This window comes from Crassostrea angulata, chromosome 8 (genome assembly GCF_025612915.1).
Source record: "Crassostrea angulata isolate pt1a10 chromosome 8, ASM2561291v2, whole genome shotgun sequence".
NCBI classification, from domain to species: domain Eukaryota; kingdom Metazoa; phylum Mollusca; class Bivalvia; order Ostreida; family Ostreidae; genus Magallana; species Magallana angulata.
In genome coordinates this window covers 32,340,082-32,364,724 of record NC_069118.1, presented here as the reverse complement: position 1 = coordinate 32,364,724, position 24,643 = coordinate 32,340,082, and the positions used below count along the sequence as shown (strand labels likewise).

Here is a 24,643-nt window from a genome sequence, read left to right as displayed (position 1 = left end):
AAAATATTTCCGATGAGGAATTTAATCCCGAAGCCGAGCCCCGTGTTGCGGAGTTCCTTGCCTCTATTACCTTCATGTAGTTCCGGTAGTTTCCCAAGCTTTACGTTTCTATGGGATGGATTACACAATCTTTAAAATAGTGTCGTTTCCGAAGAAATGATAAAATATAAACTTTATTTACAATGATTTTTAGTTAAACAATTTGCATGGCGTGTGCCCCCATCCCCCTCCCCTCCCCGGTCGGTGTAATGAAGAATAATGACCCCCGTAGAATAATGACCGGGGGTCATTTTTTGACGTAGAATAATGACCCACCCTTGCTGAGGAATAATATTATTTTTCTGAAGAAAAATGACCCAGGGGTTAATTTTCTTCATGTTAAACACGAAGAAAAATGATTCCCGTAAAAAATGACCCCCGCTGTAAGCAAGAATAGAAATTGGTTACCCCGTATCCAAGATAAGACTTTGAAATTACTTGAATTTTTCACTCTGTTTAACTGATTTTAAAGATATAAACACCGAAATTGTAAAAAAAAAATCACTGTTTACTGGCACTGTACTAGTTATCGGGTATAATTTTACGTTTTCTTTTCGTGTTTCCTTATTTCTTGATATACTGGTATTTGAATAAAACTTGACATACTTTAGATGGTGAACTCCTTATTTATCAATCTGTCAGATTACGATTTACTGTACCCGTGTACCCGTTATTGGCTTCGTGATAATAACACAGTAAAATCCCTGCATGTGTTGGTTTTTATATTCTGCAAAGTATGTCCCTTGCGGGGTCAGCCTATAGGTCGTGGGCATACTTGCCAACCTCCAACATGTGAAAATCTGGTCATGACCAGATTTGGAAAGTAAAAAATCTGGTCATAGCGCATAACGACATTCACGACATATTTACTATGCATTTCATACGTATATACAATAGAAATATGTGTTAAAAACTTATGTGTAATGCTTTATTGCAAAGAAGCATTTTAACTAACAGTTGATGATTTTGAATTTTGCAAAGTGATCTGACACAGAAAATGGTAGGTTGTGTTCAGCTAAAAAAAATTGCAAAAAGAGTTTCTGCTACTTAACCTTGCTTTTGAACTCTGTAAATGATGGCATGAAAGTTGTAAGTGACTTGAAAGAGTTATGTGTATCAAAAAGCATCCTATACATGACTTAGCGTTTTTGAATGTTTAGTCAGATCATTTTGGGCACAAAATCCAATATTCAAATGTGCGTTATATAGAACATAAAAGCCACGTTTTGTACTCGATTACTTTGTTTTACTTATGGGAATTCATTTTCCCAGATATGTTGATAGGTACAAAAATATCGTTTTCTTTTTGTTGGTTTTGATTCCGCTGGCCCCGATGAAGACCTTTTCTTATTGGAAGCCATCACACCTAATGATTTAAACCTTCGCTTAGTCAAAACAACTAACGATAATAATTACACATAATGTGTCTGTTATAGCCATCGGCATTGTTTACGTGTTACGTAAATCCAAGCTCAGCTTGGGTTCATAACTGGAAGTCAAACGCGCAACGTAATTTACGAACCAAATCCGGAAATCGGGAGATTTTCGGGTTGTTCGACAAAAATCGGGTGAAAAGCATGACCCGCCGGGTCATAAAAAATAATCGGGTGAAGGGTTGAAAAATCGGGTGTGACCCGACGAAATCGGGTCAGTTGGCAAGTATGGTCGTGGGGGTATGATAAACGTGCATTTTTCTTTTGTACATCTTCTCATTTATGTGAACAAACTAAATTTCCAACAAGTTCAACAAGTTTAATCATTTTAATAACACATCTTCTAGAAAAATATCCATCACAACCCCCCCCCCCCCCCGCCCCTCCGGGATTTTCAAAAAACAATTTAAATTAAAGAAATAGTGATTTTAACTTGATTGTAAATTATTTTTAGTTTTTACATTAAAACAATGAAAATGCACGTGTGTTTCTAATTATATATGAATTTAGAAGACATTTTTATGAATTTTGAGACCAAATATCACTTCGGGTTTTTAGTGCGATCATTTCAAACGAGCAAAAGTGAAAGTAGAGAAGTAGAAAGTTTCTGGTGAGGAAAAATACTTCATTCTAGCAGTTTCCAGCTATTTAAGATTAGTTTGCATCGTAAGGGAATTGTATAAGTGTCCGGTAAGTTCCAATTCTATATTTATGATGATAGATTTGCATTAAATTTGAGTAAATTAATTTGTCATGCATGTGACCAGTGACATGACTATATACCGAAGATGTAGGTATGCACTCTTTAACATGTAGAAGCCTACCATGTTGGTTACTTAGTACTTAATCCACAAAACCTATCTTTGTTTATTATAATCAAAATTGAATGAAATTATCAGTATTCATTTTAAGTAGATATTTACTATAGATAATATTTATTTATTAATACTATTGAAAAAATAGATCAATATGTTGGGGTCAGGGTTGATATTGAATGTTGATTTGGGGGGTTGGGGGGTTGGGGGTGTTTGTCTTTAGGCTGTACAGATGTGTTGTGCATGAAGATGCATTATTGTTGCCTATCTGTTCTCTCTCTCTCTCTCTCTCTCTCTCTCTCTCTCTCTCTCTCTCTCTCTCTCTCTCTCTCTCTCTCTCTCTCTCTCTCTTTCAGTTTTAAACATATGGCTGCTTTTGACATGGAATTGGAAATGTTGGGGATAGTGTTTGATACATGTAGAATTAAATTTCAAAACATTTCATTTTAGATAACATGTAAATTGAAATGGAACAAATCTTCAAAGAATAAAACACAACAATGAGCCACACTTGATGTAAGTAAAATTCATTTTTGTAACTACATTGTTCAAGTTTAAAGGAAGGAACCTGTTAAAATTTATACCCTGGCCAGTATTACATGCAGATAATTTAGAGTATTAGATACTGAGAAACTCTATATTGATTTTACATATTTCACAGACTTAGTGGGTATTTTTTGTTCTTCGGGATTTTGAACTCTCTTGCGCAGGATATGTCTTTTGATAAATTTTGTTAAATTTGTTACCATGGTAACCAAATACAAGAGTAAAAAGAAAAACTCCTTATAAGCAAGTTTCTTTTCCCTATGACATATATTTAATGAGTTAAGTCATTGTGTATTTGTTCCGAAATTAGGCTTAAATAAAAGTTCAGCAAATATAACACTTATGTGAGTAAAAACAACTCATCACTATGATGTCATATAGGTGAGGTAATCTCAAGCTAGCATAAAAATGGAGCAAAAACTGAATTGAGGGCCTCACATTATAGAGTCATATATAACTTTATTTTTTATAAACCAATACCTACATGTAATACCTTAATGGATAGGGAAATTCCTATACTTTTCTATTTTACCTTTTTTGTGGTATTTGGAAACAATTCTTTTTTGTAATTAAAGAAAAACTTGTGATTTTTATGACAACAATTTTATAAAATCAGACATAATTGAACTTTTTCATACGAATATGAACAAAATAAATTTGGTAAAATATTGAATGTTTATGTTTTACATGTAATTTTAATCCTTGAGATTAAAGTTTCCTCAATTTATGCTATTTGAAGAACATCGAGTGCAAATGAGCTATATGTTGTTTAGGTAAATTATGACTGGACTGTTTCTTCAGATTTCATGCATGTGTATCAATGCTGCAAAATCCATAATTATGCATTTAATTTTTCCAAATTTGGAATCATGGTTCTGTAGAGTGTCTAGAGTGAATATATCAGCTAAGAATTGTAAATAAGCACAATGACTGTTTTATATGAATTATAATTTCTGTTACTTTCTGTAAACTGCAGTAAAAATTACAATATTGTAAAAACTATCTCATAAATAATAAAAAAATATACTGAAAAACTTTAATCATAAGGGGGTCATTATTCTACAGGGGTCACTTTTCTTCATGTAGCTAGAGACTGTGCTCATTTTTATGAAAATGACACTTATGCTTCAAGCAAAAGGGTCATTTTGCTACGTAGAACAATGACCGGGGGGTAATTTTTCTACGTAGAATAATGACCGTGGGGTCATTATTCTACATTACACCGGAAAATCTGCATTATGCAGGCATTTAATTTTATTGTTATCTTGATTTCTTTGGTGCAATATGATAATTATTTATTGAATATTGAAATGACATCTCTCTCTCTCTCTCTCTCTCTCTCTCTCTCTCTCTCTCTCTCATATTTAATTGCCAATATAAAATCGTAATCCTAGTATATCCCCCCCAGTCCCTCATCTTTCCAATACACAATATCCTCACCCTTTGTATGTGTATATATATATATTCAATGAGAAAACTTTGATATATAAAGAAAACTTTTATTAATAATATTAATTTTTAAAAAATGATCCCTCGAAACATGGTATAACAGACAAAGGTAAATATCACTACCCGTCATCAAGACAGGTGACACGACGCTGCTCACATTACTTGCTCCTGTACAGGGACTTGCTCGATTAGCAATAATTGATGGACAGACATCTCACACTTTTTCAACATTTATCTTTGTTGGGAACTCAGCGGCCTTACAGACAAAAAACTGTTCTTAACCATACACTGGACGAGAAAACGAGTGTTACCTTGGACTACGGTGATGCGTGGGCCTTTCAACTCCTTAATTTTAAGTTACCAGTAGTAAGAGATTTGTCAACAACCTACTACCGCACCATGTCTCTAAAGATTTCTTCCGTTAATGAGGCGTGTCATTAACTTTAACTTCTTTGTATTAATTAATTAATTAAGTAATTAACTTATATATTTATTTATTCATTCATTTGATTGTTTATTTATTGACTTTATTTCTTGACATTAACTTATTGTATGTAATTAAATATTTGTGTATATATATATATATATATATATATATATATATATATATATATATATATATATATATATTATAGTTTATTAACTGCTCTATTATACTTATTAATTTATTCATTAAGGTCTTCCGTTTCCAACGGAAACGGAAGACCTTATTGTTTTCGTTCGGTTTCTTTTTAGGGTCTTCCGTTTCCAACGGAAGACCCTCTTGTTATTCTACGGTTTCTTTTTCTTTATTAGGGTTTTCCGTTTTCAACGGAAAACCCTTTTGTTATTCTACGGTTTCTTTTTCTTTATTAGGGTCTTCCGTTTCCAACGGAAGACCCTCTTGTTATTCTACGGTTTCTTTTTCTTTATTAGGGTCTTCCGTTTCCAACGGAAGACCCTCTTGTTTTTCTTTGGTTTCTTTTTATTATTATTTTATTTTTTATTTTTTTTCTGACTCCTTCTCGGCTTTATATCTCAAAAAGTGTTCATCCGATTTCAATGAAATTTTCAGAGCTTTTGTAAAGTTACCGTGCCTCAAAGATGTTAAAGTTTCAGCATTTACCTCACTTCCGTTCAAATTTGGTGGCCATTTTTAAATTTTAAAAAAGTGATTTTGTCCGGAAGAAATCTCCGTAAACTTTAAAGATATTGCTTTGAAATTTTTACTGATGATAGATGTATCAATTCTATAATGTACTGGGGGGTTTAAAATTTTGTTCATCAAATTTGCTCAAAACCGGAAGCAGTTCCAATTTTTGGAAATTTTCATTTTTTTGAACAAAATAATACAATACTACAGTCTTATAAAACTTGCCATGGTGAAGTCAAATCTGAAATCCGTTTGAAAATCGGACGATGCATTACAGAGATATCGGGGTTTAAAAATTGATTTTTCCGGAAATTTTGTTTCCGCGTCCTTGGTTTAAAAAATAGCGTAATGTTCAAAGTAAAGTTAACTCGTACCAAAAATAATTGTAAAGTCGTACTTGGACACATTCGGATTTTTTTGTTAAGTCGTTCTTGAAATCAGGAAGGTTTTTGTTAAGTCGTACTTAAAATCATTCGTATTTTGTTAAGTCGTACCAGGAATAATTCGATTTTTTCATCTTTTTATTTTAGTTACTCTTGTTATTGGTTCAAGAGCTCTGCTTCTTACAGGAACTTCCAGCTTTACTTCTGACATTAACGGAAGACCCACTCGTTGCTTTGCAACGAGCTTTGCTCTAGTTCTTATTATTCTTTTTTTTCTTTTTCTGACTTTTTTGGAGCGTCATTTCTCAAAAACTACCCTACCGATTTGCACGAAATTTTCAGGAGTGAAAGAACAACGTCGTCGCTACATATTATCAAATTTTCAAATGATGACGTCACTTCCGGTTTCAGATATAGACGATTTTGTAAATTTTTAAGGGTCATTTTGTCCACGCATCTCCTCCGAAACTAATCAAGGTAGAAGCTTAAAATTTTCAGGGATTGTAGATAAATGTCTGTAGATGTACCCCCCATGCTTCCAATTATGAAAATTGCTCAAGGCCTTGAAGCTCGCCTGAACCTGAAAATTAGCATCAACATACTTGCCAACCTCCAACATGTGAAAATCTGGTCATGACCAGATTTGGAAAGTAAAAAATCTGGTCATAGCGCATAACGACATTCACGACATATTTACTATGCATTTCATACGTATATACAATAGAAATATGTGTTAAAAACTTATGTGTAATGCTTTATTGCAAAGAAGCATTTTAACTAACAGTTGATGATTTTGAATTTTGCAAAGTGATCTGACACAGAAAATGGTAGGTTGTGTTCAGCTAAAAAAAATTGCAAAAAGAGTTTCTGCTACTTAACCTTGCTTTTGAACTCTGTAAATGATGGCATGAAAGTTGTAAGTGACTTGAAAGAGTTATGTGTATCAAAAAGCATCCTATACATGACTTAGCGTTTTTGAATGTTTAGTCAGATCATTTTGGGCACAAAATCCAATATTCAAATGTGCGTTATATAGAACATAAAAGCCACGTTTTGTACTCGATTACTTTGTTTTACTTATGGGAATTCATTTTCCCAGATATGTTGATAGGTACAAAAATATCGTTTTCTTTTTGTTGGTTTTGATTCCGCTGGCCCCGATGAAGACCTTTTCTTATTGGAAGCCATCACACCTAATGATTTAAACCTTCGCTTAGTCAAAACAACTAACGATAATAATTACACATAATGTGTCTGTTATAGCCATCGGCATTGTTTACGTGTTACGTAAATCCAAGCTCAGCTTGGGTTCATAACTGGAAGTCAAACGCGCAACGTAATTTACGAACCAAATCCGGAAATCGGGAGATTTTCGGGTTGTTCGACAAAAATCGGGTGAAAAGCATGACCCGCCGGGTCATAAAAAATAATCGGGTGAAGGGTTGAAAAATCGGGTGTGACCCGACGAAATCGGGTCAGTTGGCAAGTATGGTCGTGGGGGTATGATAAACGTGCATTTTTCTTTTGTACATCTTCTCATTTATGTGAACAAACTAAATTTCCAACAAGTTCAACAAGTTTAATCATTTTAATAACACATCTTCTAGAAAAATATCCATCACAACCCCCCCCCCCCCCCCCCCCGCCCCTCCGGGATTTTCAAAAAACAATTTAAATTAAAGAAATAGTGATTTTAACTTGATTGTAAATTATTTTTAGTTTTTACATTAAAACAATGAAAATGCACGTGTGTTTCTAATTATATATGAATTTAGAAGACATTTTTATGAATTTTGAGACCAAATATCACTTCGGGTTTTTAGTGCGATCATTTCAAACGAGCAAAAGTGAAAGTAGAGAAGTAGAAAGTTTCTGGTGAGGAAAAATACTTCATTCTAGCAGTTTCCAGCTATTTAAGATTAGTTTGCATCGTAAGGGAATTGTATAAGTGTCCGGTAAGTTCCAATTCTATATTTATGATGATAGATTTGCATTAAATTTGAGTAAATTAATTTGTCATGCATGTGACCAGTGACATGACTATATACCGAAGATGTAGGTATGCACTCTTTAACATGTAGAAGCCTACCATGTTGGTTACTTAGTACTTAATCCACAAAACCTATCTTTGTTTATTATAATCAAAATTGAATGAAATTATCAGTATTCATTTTAAGTAGATATTTACTATAGATAATATTTATTTATTAATACTATTGAAAAAATAGATCAATATGTTGGGGTCAGGGTTGATATTGAATGTTGATTTGGGGGGTTGGGGGGTTGGGGGTGTTTGTCTTTAGGCTGTACAGATGTGTTGTGCATGAAGATGCATTATTGTTGCCTATCTGTTCTCTCTCTCTCTCTCTCTCTCTCTCTCTCTCTCTCTCTCTCTCTCTCTCTCTCTCTCTCTCTCTCTCTCTCTCTCTTTCAGTTTTAAACATATGGCTGCTTTTGACATGGAATTGGAAATGTTGGGGATAGTGTTTGATACATGTAGAATTAAATTTCAAAACATTTCATTTTAGATAACATGTAAATTGAAATGGAACAAATCTTCAAAGAATAAAACACAACAATGAGCCACACTTGATGTAAGTAAAATTCATTTTTGTAACTACATTGTTCAAGTTTAAAGGAAGGAACCTGTTAAAATTTATACCCTGGCCAGTATTACATGCAGATAATTTAGAGTATTAGATACTGAGAAACTCTATATTGATTTTACATATTTCACAGACTTAGTGGGTATTTTTTGTTCTTCGGGATTTTGAACTCTCTTGCGCAGGATATGTCTTTTGATAAATTTTGTTAAATTTGTTACCATGGTAACCAAATACAAGAGTAAAAAGAAAAACTCCTTATAAGCAAGTTTCTTTTCCCTATGACATATATTTAATGAGTTAAGTCATTGTGTATTTGTTCCGAAATTAGGCTTAAATAAAAGTTCAGCAAATATAACACTTATGTGAGTAAAAACAACTCATCACTATGATGTCATATAGGTGAGGTAATCTCAAGCTAGCATAAAAATGGAGCAAAAACTGAATTGAGGGCCTCACATTATAGAGTCATATATAACTTTATTTTTTATAAACCAATACCTACATGTAATACCTTAATGGATAGGGAAATTCCTATACTTTTCTATTTTACCTTTTTTGTGGTATTTGGAAACAATTCTTTTTTGTAATTAAAGAAAAACTTGTGATTTTTATGACAACAATTTTATAAAATCAGACATAATTGAACTTTTTCATACGAATATGAACAAAATAAATTTGGTAAAATATTGAATGTTTATGTTTTACATGTAATTTTAATCCTTGAGATTAAAGTTTCCTCAATTTATGCTATTTGAAGAACATCGAGTGCAAATGAGCTATATGTTGTTTAGGTAAATTATGACTGGACTGTTTCTTCAGATTTCATGCATGTGTATCAATGCTGCAAAATCCATAATTATGCATTTAATTTTTCCAAATTTGGAATCATGGTTCTGTAGAGTGTCTAGAGTGAATATATCAGCTAAGAATTGTAAATAAGCACAATGACTGTTTTATATGAATTATAATTTCTGTTACTTTCTGTAAACTGCAGTAAAAATTACAATATTGTAAAAACTATCTCATAAATAATAAAAAAATATACTGAAAAACTTTAATCATAAGGGGGTCATTATTCTACAGGGGTCACTTTTCTTCATGTAGCTAGAGACTGTGCTCATTTTTATGAAAATGACACTTATGCTTCAAGCAAAAGGGTCATTTTGCTACGTAGAACAATGACCGGGGGGTAATTTTTCTACGTAGAATAATGACCGTGGGGTCATTATTCTACATTACACCGGAAAATCTGCATTATGCAGGCATTTAATTTTATTGTTATCTTGATTTCTTTGGTGCAATATGATAATTATTTATTGAATATTGAAATGACATCTCTCTCTCTCTCTCTCTCTCTCTCTCTCTCTCTCTCTCTCTCATATTTAATTGCCAATATAAAATCGTAATCCTAGTATATCCCCCCCAGTCCCTCATCTTTCCAATACACAATATCCTCACCCTTTGTATGTGTATATATATATATTCAATGAGAAAACTTTGATATATAAAGAAAACTTTTATTAATAATATTAATTTTTAAAAAATGATCCCTCGAAACATGGTATAACAGACAAAGGTAAATATCACTACCCGTCATCAAGACAGGTGACACGACGCTGCTCACATTACTTGCTCCTGTACAGGGACTTGCTCGATTAGCAATAATTGATGGACAGACATCTCACACTTTTTCAACATTTATCTTTGTTGGGAACTCAGCGGCCTTACAGACAAAAAACTGTTCTTAACCATACACTGGACGAGAAAACGAGTGTTACCTTGGACTACGGTGATGCGTGGGCCTTTCAACTCCTTAATTTTAAGTTACCAGTAGTAAGAGATTTGTCAACAACCTACTACCGCACCATGTCTCTAAAGATTTCTTCCGTTAATGAGGCGTGTCATTAACTTTAACTTCTTTGTATTAATTAATTAATTAAGTAATTAACTTATATATTTATTTATTCATTCATTTGATTGTTTATTTATTGACTTTATTTCTTGACATTAACTTATTGTATGTAATTAAATATTTGTGTATATATATATATATATATATATATATATATATATATATATATATATATATATATATATTATAGTTTATTAACTGCTCTATTATACTTATTAATTTATTCATTAAGGTCTTCCGTTTCCAACGGAAACGGAAGACCTTATTGTTTTCGTTCGGTTTCTTTTTAGGGTCTTCCGTTTCCAACGGAAGACCCTCTTGTTATTCTACGGTTTCTTTTTCTTTATTAGGGTTTTCCGTTTTCAACGGAAAACCCTTTTGTTATTCTACGGTTTCTTTTTCTTTATTAGGGTCTTCCGTTTCCAACGGAAGACCCTCTTGTTATTCTACGGTTTCTTTTTCTTTATTCTTATTATTCTTTTTTTTCTTTTTCTGACTTTTTTGGAGCGTCATTTCTCAAAAACTACCCTACCGATTTGCACGAAATTTTCAGGAGTGAAAGAACAACGTCGTCGCTACATATTATCAAATTTTCAAATGATGACGTCACTTCCGGTTTCAGATATAGACGATTTTGTAAATTTTTAAGGGTCATTTTGTCCACGCATCTCCTCCGAAACTAATCAAGGTAGAAGCTTAAAATTTTCAGGGATTGTAGATAAATGTCTGTAGATGTACCCCCCATGCTTCCAATTATGAAAATTGCTCAAGGCCTTGAAGCTCGCCTGAACCTGAAAATTAGCATCAACATACTTGCCAACCTCCAACATGTGAAAATCTGGTCATGACCAGATTTGGAAAGTAAAAAATCTGGTCATAGCGCATAACGACATTCACGACATATTTACTATGCATTTCATACGTATATACAATAGAAATATGTGTTAAAAACTTATGTGTAATGCTTTATTGCAAAGAAGCATTTTAACTAACAGTTGATGATTTTGAATTTTGCAAAGTGATCTGACACAGAAAATGGTAGGTTGTGTTCAGCTAAAAAAAATTGCAAAAAGAGTTTCTGCTACTTAACCTTGCTTTTGAACTCTGTAAATGATGGCATGAAAGTTGTAAGTGACTTGAAAGAGTTATGTGTATCAAAAAGCATCCTATACATGACTTAGCGTTTTTGAATGTTTAGTCAGATCATTTTGGGCACAAAATCCAATATTCAAATGTGCGTTATATAGAACATAAAAGCCACGTTTTGTACTCGATTACTTTGTTTTACTTATGGGAATTCATTTTCCCAGATATGTTGATAGGTACAAAAATATCGTTTTCTTTTTGTTGGTTTTGATTCCGCTGGCCCCGATGAAGACCTTTTCTTATTGGAAGCCATCACACCTAATGATTTAAACCTTCGCTTAGTCAAAACAACTAACGATAATAATTACACATAATGTGTCTGTTATAGCCATCGGCATTGTTTACGTGTTACGTAAATCCAAGCTCAGCTTGGGTTCATAACTGGAAGTCAAACGCGCAACGTAATTTACGAACCAAATCCGGAAATCGGGAGATTTTCGGGTTGTTCGACAAAAATCGGGTGAAAAGCATGACCCGCCGGGTCATAAAAAATAATCGGGTGAAGGGTTGAAAAATCGGGTGTGACCCGACGAAATCGGGTCAGTTGGCAAGTATGCATCAAATTTTTTCACGAAATTTTTGCACATTTTCTGTAATACCTTTCGATGTGTACATATTTTGTTATAACATGTAATGCAAAAGTTGTTTTAATTTTTAAGGGCTTTCATTTGGTATCAACAAAACGGGGCTGACCCCTCAAATTAGGGGCCAAGAGGGCTCTGAATTCTTCTTACAATAACTCTTTACTGAACAATAATTTGTTATTAGTTATAAAAGCAAAAATGTTCATTGTACAGCTGTTTATCTATACCGTACCATATTTAAGCCATATGTTACGTAATTAGGGCCTTCAAGGGGCCAGAAGTTCAAAACTTTGATCATTATTATCTGAAAAAGGAGAAATATTTTTAAAAGCAATGTAGAACAAAAGTTGCTCAAAAAATTGTTCTGTACAATATGCAACCTTAAATGTTTTTGATTATGACCCCATTTAGGAGTTAAAGGGTCGGCCCCTAAAATACATTTGTACATATATCTCAAGAACCGTTAACATTTCGTGAACACTTGTAAAACAAAATATGTTTATATTTTCGAGACCTTTCATTTGATATCAAGTAAAAGGGGCTGGCCCCTCACATTAGGGGCCAAAAGGGCTCTAATGTCTTCTTACAATAACTTTTTACTGAACAATTATTTGTTATTAATTATAGAAGCAAAAATGTTCATTGTGCAGCTGTTTATCTATATAGTACCATACTTAAGTCTTATATTACGTAATTAGGGGTTTAAAGGGGCCAGAATTCAAAACTTTGATCATTAATATCTGAAAAAGGATAAATATTTTGAAAAGCAATGTAGAACAAAAATTGTTCAAAATAATGTTCTGAACAATACGATACCAAAAATTTGGTTGTTAGTGGCCCCGGTAAGGGGTTAAAGGGTCGGCCCCTAAAACACATTTGTTTAGATATGTCGAGAACGGTTTACAATTCGTGAACTCTTGTAGAACAAAATATGTTTATATTAATGAGTACTTTTATTTGATATCAAGAAATAGGGGCTGGCCCCTCAAATTAGGGGTCAGGAGGGCTACTAAGTCTTTTTATAATAACTTTTTTCTGACCAATAATTTGATACTAATCATGAAGCAGCAAAAAAGCTTTTATTAAGCTTAATTTAAAACTGAAATCCGTTTTAAAATCGGACGATGCACTACAGAGAAATCGGGGTTTAAAAATTGAGTTTTCCGGAAATTTTGATGCCGCGTTCTTGGTTTAAAAAATAGTGCAAAATTCACACTGAAAATAACTTCTACTGAAAATAATTCGTCCTGATCATGAAACTATATAAAAAACATAAAATTATGTGCATATTGTAGAGTTTCCAAAGCTTAATACAAAACTGAAATTCGTTTTAAAATCGGATGATGCATTGCAGAGAGATCGGGTTTTAAATATTGATTTTTCCGGAAATTTTGATTCCGTGTTATTGGTTTGAAAAATAGTGCATAATTCACACTGAAAGTAACTCCTTCTGAAAACCGTTCGTACAGGTCATAAAACCGAACTCCTTTTTTTAAATGTTAATCAGAGTGTTTATCGAAACAATTTCCTTATTTCGTTCGATAAATACGTTGTTAGTTTTTATTATAGTCTTTTTAGTCTTAATCGAAATAATTATCGTACGATTCCCCATGTCAACTCGCCATGTTTTAACAACAGCTGATAGCGGTTTGTCTACATTTTTAAAAGAAGCATGGCCTGCAAGACATCGATAGTGGAAATTTCAGCTCAACTAACGTATGACAGATCATAAAGGTATGTTTCAATACAGGATATGTCGTATTGACTTTTTCTTTTCAAAGTATTTGCACTTTTCAATCTAATCCGAGATTCCTCTGACTCTAACCTCCGCTTTTGAAGTACGTCACAATATAAAAGCGGGCGTTAGAGTAAGAGGAATCTCGGAATATTATATGTCCAGTGTATTTTCACGGGTATGTTTTGCACACCATCTTTTGAATTTCTATTTGTTATTATGTATATGTATGTCTTGCTTTGTATTGAACAACACACCGCACACTGTAAAACAGTGCATTTTAAAGCGGTGGGAGTCTTAAGGTACACAAGAATAGAATGTTGTAATTGGAGTGCATGTTTGCATGATGATAACTTTGCCCTAAATATTTGAATATAGCAGATCTTTACCATATCGCCTTCATTTAATTTATAAATTAAAAAACTCAGGCTTGTGTTTAATTAAATAAATATATTTGACATAGTAAATATTCAATCTAATTAAAATTAGACCTTTTGTCTCTCTCTCTGTTATATATGGTTATTGCTTGTGTAACGAGCATGTAAAACAGGGTGCTAGATGAAAAGTCTCAAATTTCGTATTATATCAAGCTCAGATTTTAGGTCAATGTTCCATGATATCTATTAAACAGTCTTCTCAAGATATAAGTATTTCACAGAATCATTATAATTTGAGAGATTAGTTTATCTTTTATACATATTGATTTATTTTAGGTAAGCTTTACATGCATATCACATCTACATAGTATGTAAATAATTTTACTGCATGTGCCTTAGATATCTCTCTCTCTCTCTCTCTCTCTCTCTCTCAAATTTTTTATCTTGGCAAAGTGTCAGAGGGCAACTTAATTTTGTGACAAAAATATCTCGGTCTTGTAAAAGAAATCTAAAGTGGATTGAATTTTAAAATGAGCATGCTCGTATTATCAATCCCTCATTTTTTCAATGTGCAACCAAAATCCAAAGCTTTGTAAAATTGTTCCTGGAATTTTCTGCGCATTATACATAGTATTGTTTTCAAAACATAACTCATAAGAAAAAAAAAAAAAGCTCGCTAAATTTATTCGCAAAAAACCCCAGTAGAATTGACAAAACATGGTATACATGTAGCAGAAGCTTGTGCTTTGACGCTGTTCAGATTGGTAATACATGTATTCCTTTGTAGTTTATGAATTGAAATATTGCTGTTGCACTACAAGTAAAACAAACTCTCTCTCTCTTGCTCTTGCTCTCGCTCTCTCTCAATCTGATATGTCTACACCCAAGAAATTTTTTTAATGTTATGATATTATGACTTGATATGCACATTTTTGTTTTTGTACTGCCTAAATGTTAATGTCATGTATTTGGATATGTCATACTTATAACACTGCATGGTCAGTTTATTTTTTCCAAAAACATTATGTATATGTTAGTGTAAGCACAGCTATTACAAGTACATGTATTTTAACTCAGCTAATTTTTTTTTTTCATTTCAGCTCAAAACGAACTCTTTTTACCACATTACTTTTACCTGTTGATTCGTATGGTTTCAGCTCTTGAGGTTAACCTGTCACCTCTACCCACATGCATAGTCCTTGTGTTCTACAGACTATCTACCGGTATTTCAAATTAAAACGGATAATGCATGAACAATAATGGAACTTTAAGAAAGCATCATGCCCTATTGTGGTTTGTTCATGTTTGATAAGAAATTATAAAAAACAAAATTAAGGCTGTTTAAAGAAATATGATTGTTGTGAAAATTTGTTTTTCAATGAAAGTATGCAATTATATTTTCTTCATTTTTTATTTTATAAAGATATTTAGATGTCTTTACATAATTGAAAAATCACCCAACTATTTCCAATTGTCTCCATTAAGATTACATGTAGGATATGTAAATGTACATTTGACTTTTGAATAACACCTGCAATGATAATTACTTTTGAAATGAGCAAGAAACAATCTCTTTTCATCCTTTTAAGGTATATGTGCATTAAAAAAAGTAGACACAACATGTCAAATTTTAACATTTTTAATGGAATTCTCCTCCGCATCCAGCTACGCGGGTGTGTTTGAATTTAATTTTATTTAAGGCAGATGTTGAACTTGTTGATCTTACTGTTTTAGCATGGTTAAAAAGAGACAAGAAACCAGAATAGATTAGATATTCAATAAATATGATTGTTAGCTTACCTTTTTTCATGGAAAAAAGAAATTACATGCAAGAATACATGTCTATTTAATTATTAAAATGCTACAAATCATTCAAGAAACAAAAAAGATCAAATTTTAGTATCATTAATGATTGTTTTCAAATATGTGTGAGAAATGACTCAAAGAAATTGCCACAAGTTTCATAAAATTAGGTAAAAGATTTCAAACCATGACTTTTTATGAAAATCAAAAGATAGGGGGAGGGTATACATGTAAGGGTATTTCTAAGTGATGTGATGCTTTTATCAAGATAATATCATGTAGATGTATGTTGTATTGAATAAGGTTTCTTATTAATGGTGGTTGAAAAATAATTGACCTCTAAAAGGTCAGGTAAAGATGTTTTACTATGGAGAACCCTGTAAATCTGTGTTGAGTAAAAGAAATTGAATATGGTGGGTTCACTTAAATGGCCATATGTTTATTAAACCTCAATGGAATTGTCAATATGTAGTATACTTTTTTCTCAGAATTGCATTAGCTTTCTTATTCTAAGACAAGACATCTGTTCATAAAATGTACTAAGTTAAAGGAAGCAAGGGACAGATTCGGATAAAGTACCCGTTAATATTTTTGTAAATTAAGGTACATCACTACACCTAGACTTATACTTTTTAAGACACTACGTCACAAGATGGCGATTTAAATGTTTTGTTGAACTCTTCATATCGTTCGATTGGGTTGTATATCGTCATAGCTCAATGGTTAAAGTATTGGGTTTCTAAACCATTCGAGTTCGAGTCTGCCTAGAGCTTTTGTTACTGTTTATTGAATTAAATTTTTAAAAATGTACTTGTTCATTTAAAATTGCACATTTTTGCTTATTTGACTTAAACACTTCTTATCAATTATGATATCTATCATTATCAAGTAATTTTCTGCTGATTTGTCAATTGAGAAGATATTTCAAGGTGTTTTGAGCCACCTTAAGAGATGCTGTACTTGAAGGCTTATGAGTGTTGCTAAGATTCATAAAATGAATTTTAATGATTATCATTAGAGGGATCTCCCTTGTTGGAATTGGTATGCAATATGAAGGCCCCTAATGTTTAATAAGTACATGAGAATTGAATGGTGAAACTTGCGGCTAAGACTGTTGTGTTGACTATACACTGTGAAATTGCAGGTTACAAATGGGAGGTTATATAACTCGAAATTTATGTGGATGGGACATTATATACCTAATTACTGGGTATGAGGATGATAGCAAGTTTATTGTCTTCCAAGACAGCCACTATTTCATGGGGCGAAGCCAAGTGAAATAGTTGCTGTTGAGGGGGACAATAAACTTTCTGTCATCCAAATAGTCAGTAAATAGCTATAGGTATTTTAATTATTATTCTGAAGAAAACTTTATTTGTTGGCGATGCAGAATTTCTTGATTATTAACAAATTAGAATTATCGGACTTTGACTTTAATGTTGTGATCGGATTATATCAGAGGGAAATTCTGCATCGGAGAGGAGGGAAATCGTATGCTGCCGGTGAATACTTTCGTTGACTATTCACCATGGACAGATACCATAGAAACTATTTCACAGTTAGATGGAATAGCATGTTTAATCATTTTAATTTTACATAGGAAATATTCACAGAAATATAATAAACTGTACATTGGTAAGTTTCTGACATTTGATGGTGCAACAAGCACACAGTTTGGAAGGTCAAAGGTGACATCTTTTGTTTCTGACTCCTTTTCGGCTTTATAACTCAAAAAGTTTTTAACCGATTGAAATGAAACTTTCAGAGATTGTGTGCAACTATTATGCCTCAAAAATTCCAAAGTTCCTTTGAAAACGTCACTTCAGTTTTTACGTTACGTCATTTATAAAATTTTAATAAAGTCGTTTTGATGACTTCGATGTTTCATGAAAACGCTTTGAGATAGAGGCTTGGAATTTTCAATGGTAATAATTTTGTCGATTTACCACTGTAATAAGGCTGGAAATGAAAATCTGTCTCTTCTGGTCGAATCCGGAAGTGAATCAATTTTTCGAAAAATTGAATTTTTTTATCAAATCAAAAATGAACATGTGTTTTGTATAGCTTATTAAGCTGAATCTAACACTGAAAACCGTTTTAAAATTGGACGATGCATTACAGAGATATCGGGGTTTAAAAATTGATTTTTCCGGAAATTTTGATTCCGCATCCTTGGTTTAAAAAATAGCGAAATGTTTTAAAGTAATATTAACTCGTACCAAAAATAATTGTTAAGTCGTACTTGAACACATTCGGATTTTTTTTGTTAAGTCGTTCTTGAAATCAGAAAGGTTTTTGTTAAGTCGTACTTAAAATCATTCGGATTTTGTTAAGTCGTACCAGGAACAATTAGATATTTTCATCTTAGTAACTCTTGTTATTGGTTCAAGAGCTTTGCTTCTTACAGGAACTTCCAGCTTTACTTCCGACATTAACGGAAGACCCACTCGTTGCTTTGCAACGAGCTTTGCTCTAGTTATTATACTTTTTTTTCTTTTTCTGACTTTTTTGGAGCGTTATTTCTCAGAAACTATTCAACCGATTTACACCAAATTTTTAGGAGTTATAAAGCATCAATGTCGCTACTGATTATTAAAATTTCAAATGATTACGTCACTTCCGGTTTCAGATATGGACGATATTGTAAATTTTTAAGGGTCATTTTGTCCACGCATCTCCTCTGAAACTAATCATGATAAAAGCTTGAAATTTGCAGGGATTGTAGATGAATGTCTGTAGATTTCCCTCCATGCTTCCAATTGCGAAAAATGCGCAAGGCCTAGAAGCTCGCCTGAACCTGAAAATTAGCACCATATTTTTTCACAAAATTTTCGCACATTTTCCGTAATATCTTTTGACGTATAAATATTTTGTTAAAACATGTAATGTAAAAGCTGTTTCAATTTGCACGGGCTTTTATTTGATATCAAGAAAAAGGGGCTGGCCCCTCAAATTAGGGGCCAAGAGGGCTCTAAAGTCTATTTGCAATAACTTTTTAGTGAACAATAATTTGTTATCAATTATAGAAGCAAAAATGTTCATTGTACAGCTGTTTATCTATACAGTGCCATACTTAAGTCATATATTACGTAATAAGGGGTTTCAAGGGGCCAGAAGTTCAAAACTTTGATCGTTAATATCTGAAAAAGGAGAAATATTTTGAAAAGCAATGTAGAACAAAAGTTATTCAAAATAATGTTTTGTACAATATGCTACCTTAAATGTTTTTGTTTATGACCCCATTTAGGAGTTAAAGGGTCGGCCCCTAAAACACATTTGTACAGATATCTCAAGAACGGTAAACATTTTGTGAACACTTGTAAAACAAAATATGTTTATATTTACAAGACCTTTCATTTGATGTCAAGAAAAAGGGGCTGGCTCCTCAAATTAGGGGTCAAGAGGGCTCTAATGTCTTCTTACAATAACTCATTACTGAACAATATTTTGTTATTAATTATAGAAGCAAAAATGTTCATTGTACAGCTTTTAATCTATACATTACCATACCTAAGTCATATATTACGTCATTAGGGGTTTCAAGGGGCCAGAACTCAAAACTCTGATCATTAATATCTGAAAAAGGAGAAATATTTTGAAAAGCAATGTAGAACAAAAGTTCTTCAAAATAATGTTTTTAACAATATGATACCAAAAATTTTGTTGTAAGTGGCCCCGGTAAGGGGTTAAAGGGTCGGCCCCTAAAATGCATTTGTACAGATATCTCGAGAACGGTTTACAATTCATGAACACTTGTAGAACAAAATATGTTTATATTAGCGAGACCTTTTATTTGATATCAAGAAAAAGGGGCTGACCCCTCAAATTAGGGGCCAGAAGGGCTACTAAGTCTTTTCATAATAACTCTTTTCTGACCAATAATTTGATAATAATCATCAAGCAGCAAAGAAGCTTTTATTAAGCTTAATTTAAAACCGAAACCCGTTTTAAAATCGGACGATGCATTACAGAGATATCGGGGTTAAAAAATTATTTTTTTCCGGAAATTTTGATTCCGCGTCCTTGGTTTAAAAAATAGCGTTATGTTTAAAGTAAAATTAACTCGTACCAAAAATAATTGTTAAGTCGTACTTCAACACATTCGGATTTTTTTTGTTAAGTCGTTCTTGAAATCGGAAAGGTGATTGTTAAGTCGTACTAAAAATCATTCGTATTTTGTTAAGTCGTACCAGGAATAATTCGATTTTTTTTCATCTTTTATATTTAAGTTACTCTTGTTATTGGTTTAAGAGCTCTGCTTCTTACAGGAACTTCCAGCTTTACTTCCGACATTAACGGAAGACCCTACTCGTTGCTTTGCAACGAGCTTTGCTCTAGTTATTCTTTTTTTTCTTTTTCTGACTTTTTTGGAGCCCTATTTCTCAAAAACTATTCAACCGATTCGCACAAAATTTTCAGGACTGATAAAGCATGATCGGCGCTACATATTATAAAATTTTCAAATGATGACGTCACTTCCGGTTTCACATCTTGACGATTTTGTAAATTTTTAAGGGTCATTTTGTCCACGCATCTCCTCCGAAACTAATCAAGATAGAAGCTTGAAATTTTCAGGGATTGTAGATGAATGTATGTAGATGTACCCCCATGCTTCCAATGATGAAAATTTGTAAAGGCCTCAAAGCTCGCCTGAACCTGAAAATTGGCACCAAATTTTTTCACGAAATTTTTGCACATTTTCTGTGATATCTTTTGATGTATAAATATTTTGTTAAAACATGTAATGCAAAAGTTGTTTCAAATTACACGGGCTTTTGTTTAATATCAAGAAAAAGGGGCTGGCCCTTCAAATTAGGGGCCAAGAGGGCTGTTAAATCTTCTTAAAATAACTCTTTACTGAATAATAATTTGTTATTAATTATAGAAGCAAAAATGTTCATTGTTGGGCTGTTTAACTATACAAAACCATACTTAAGTCATATGTTACGTAATTAGGGGTTTCAAGGGGCCAGAAATTCAAAATTTCGATCATTAATATCTGAAAAAGGAAAAATATTTTGAAAAGCATTGTAGAACAAAAGTTGCTTAAAATAATGTTCTGTACAATATGCCAACTTAAATTTTTTTGTTCATGACCCCATTTAGGAGATAAAAGGCCAGCCCCTAAAACAAATTTGTAAAGATATCCTAAGAACGGTTAACATTTTGTGAACACTTGTTGAACAAAATATGTTTATATTTGCAAGACCTTTCATTTGATATCAAGAAAAAGGGGCTGGCCCCTCCAATTAGGGGTCAAGAGGGGTCTTAAATCTTCTTACAATAACTTTTACTGAACAATAATTTGTTATTGATTATAGAAGCAAAAATGTTCATTGTACAGCTGTTTATCAATACAGTACCATAACTAAGTCATTTATTACGTAATAAGGGGTTTCAAGGGGCCAGAACTCAAAACTTTGATCATTAATAACTGAAAAAGGAGAAATATTTTTTAAAGCAATGTAGAACAAAAGTTCTTCAAAATAATGTTCCTAACCATATGATTCCAAAAATTTTGTTGTCAGTGGCCCCGGTAAGGGGTTAAAGGGTCGGCCCCTAAAACGCATTTGTACAGATATCTCGAGAACGGTTTACAATTCATGAACACTTGTAGAACAAAATATGTTTATATTAGCGAGACCTTTTATTTGATATCAAGAAAAAGGGACTGACCCCTTAGGGGCCAGAAGGGCTACTTAGTATTTTCATAATAACTCTTTTCTGACCAATAATTTGATATTAATCATAAAGCAGCAAAGAAGCTTTTATTAAGCTTAATTTAAAACCGAAACCCGTTTTAAAATCAGACGATGCATTACAGAGATATCGAGGTTTAAAAATTGATTTTTCCGGAAATTTTGATTCCGCGTCCTTGGTTAAAAAATAGCGTAATGTTTAAAGTAAAATTAACTCGTACCAAAAATAATTGTTAAGTCGTACTTGAACAAATTCGGATTTTTTTTCTTAAGTCGTTCTTGAAATCTGATAGGTGTTTGTTAAGTCGTACTTAAAATCATTCGTATTTTGTTAAGTCGTACAAGGAATATTTCGATTTTTTTCATTTTTTATATTTTAGTTACTCTTGTTATTGGTTTAAGAGCTCTGCTTCTTACAGGAACTTCCAGCTTTACTTCCGACATTAACGGAAGACCCACTCGTTGCTTTGCAACGAGCTTTGCTCTAGTTATTCTTTTTTTTCTTTTTCTGACTTTTTTAGAGCGCTATTTCTCAAAAACTATTCAACTGAATTGCACAAAATTTTTAGGACTGATAAAGCATGATCGGTGCTACATATTATTAAATTTTCAAATGATGACGTCTCTTCCGGTTTCAGATATTGACGATTTTGTAAATTTTTAAGGGTCATTTTGTCCACGCATCTCCTCCAAAACTAATCAAGATAGAAGCCTGAAATTTTCAGGGAATGCAGATGAATGCCTGTAGATGTACCCCCATGCTTCCAATTATGAAAATTGCTCAAGGCCTCGAAGCTCGCCTGAACCTGAAAATTAGCACCAAATTTTTTCACGAAATTTTCGCACATTTTCTGTAATATCTTTTGATGTATAAATATTTTGTTAAAACATGTAATGCAAAAATTGTTTAATTTTGCAAGACCTTTAATTTGATATCAGAAAAAGGGGCTGGCCCCTCAAATTAGGGGCCAAGATGGCTCTAAAGTCTTCTTACAATAACTCTTTACTGAACAATATTTTGTCATTAATTATAGAAGCAAAAATGTTCAATGTACAGCTGTTTATCTATTCAGTACAATACCTTAGTCATATGTTACGAAAGGAGTTTCAAGGGGCCAGAAGTTGAAAAATTTGATCATTAATATCAGAAATAGGAGAAATATTTTGAATAGCACTGTAGAACAAAAGTTGTTTATAATAATGTTCTTAACAATACGAAAACTAAAATTTTGTTGTTGTTGGCCCCGGTAAGGAGTTTAAGGGTCGGCCCCTAAAACACATTTATACAGATATCTTGAGAAAGGTTAAAAATTCCTAAACACTTGTTGAACAAAATATGAAAAACGGTAACGAATTTCTAAACAGTTGTTGAACAAAATGTGTTCAGATTCAATTGACCTTTTATTTGATATCAAAAAAAGGGCTGGCCCCTAAAATTAGGAAACTAAAGGGCTCTTAAATGTTTCATCTGTAGCTCTTTACTGAGGGAAATTTAATGAAAGGCTATAGAAGCAAATATGTTTATCTTACAGTTCTGTATCCAAGTAATGTGATGATTTTTTCATGTGTTATGGAATAAGGATTTTTTAGGGGTCAAGGTTCCATAAACTGTGACCAGCTATATCTCAAAAAGGAAAATGTTTTGAAATGCAGTGTAGAAGAAAAGATACTCAAAATGATGTACTTTACAAAATGCAACCTTCAAAATTTGGTTCAGCGGCTCCAAGAAGGATGTAAGGGACTGGCCCCTAAAATTTCTTTTTCTCAGATATCTCAAGAACGGTGACGAATGTCTAAACACTTGTTGAATAAAGCTCTTATCCCTTAAACAAAATAGTATCTGGCCCTTAGAATGTAGACCCCGTTTTTCTATTCTAAATCATGTTTAGCAAAATCAAGATCTAACATATATCTCAAATTCTAAAATCAGACGGAAGACCTCCTCGTTGCTCGCAACGAGATCGTATCTAGTTTATTTATATATTTAGTCATTCATTTTTTTTTCATTTATTGACTTTATTTTTGACATTCACTTAATATATGTTATTATGTATCAGAACAGCTGATATTTTAATCAGATTATTTGGCTTGCGAAGAGAAGTGGATGAAGGAAAATTGTTATGATGTGTTTTAAGTCATAAAGTGGAGTTTTTTTGGCGTTCTATCGATGTGTGTAGATTAGAAATCACCAACAATGAGCCTTTGTGGCTGGCACCTCTCTTATTTTGCTATCAATGGCACATACAAAATTAGCCCAGATTTCCTCTGAAATTTCGTAGAACATCAAACAGCGACCTGATTATAGTGCATCGGACCGTCCAAACTGCCCCAAAAATATACAGCAGCTTATCCAGAAAGTTGGTTTTATCGTCGTAAACCAAAAAAGCTTTTATGTACGGTAATACGAATTTTGTGTAAAATGAGTTATTTAGACGCTTGTATGGTATACAGAATCTATAAAATTATGCCCCTAAAACGCCAATATTAAAGTGAAGTATGAATTTAGCTATGATTCAGCACCCGCATTAGTTTTACTAGAACCTGACAATGCTAATTTATATGAAAATGCACGCCAATTCTTTAAAATTGAATAATATAACGGCAGTTTTTCAACCCCTCCCCCAAAAGGCAGGGTTTCCTAAACTTGTACATGTATATATTCTCTGGTGGTCATGATATAAACAAGTTTGCTATGTCTTGTGAATAGACATGTATATTTGCACAAACTAGAACCAAGAAAATCATTCAAAATTAACACGCCGTGAAATTGCATACAGTATAACTTTAAACATATTTTCATAAATCAGAGGCCACCGCGAGCATCATGGTTTTAATAATCGCTCATAACTTTTTGATGTAGCTACAGAATTCAGTCAAACTTTCCACATGTGTTCCACAATAAATGTTTTTTTGTTTTCAGATTTTATTGTTGCGAGTGTAAAATAATAGATTACTTGCAGGCTATGCCTGTCCACTTCTCAAAA

General features: G+C 32.7%; 1 long non-coding RNA gene across 1 annotated transcript; it reads left to right on the top strand.

Moving 5' to 3' along the window:
* The first annotated feature begins 13,651 nt into the window (after positions 1-13,651).
* On the top strand, positions 13,652-15,552 carry LOC128158795 (uncharacterized). Its single transcript, XR_008240045.1, has 2 exons — positions 13,652-13,779; positions 15,258-15,552. It is a non-coding gene; the product is annotated as an uncharacterized LOC128158795 (long non-coding RNA).
* Positions 15,553-24,643: the final 9,091 nt, after the last annotated feature.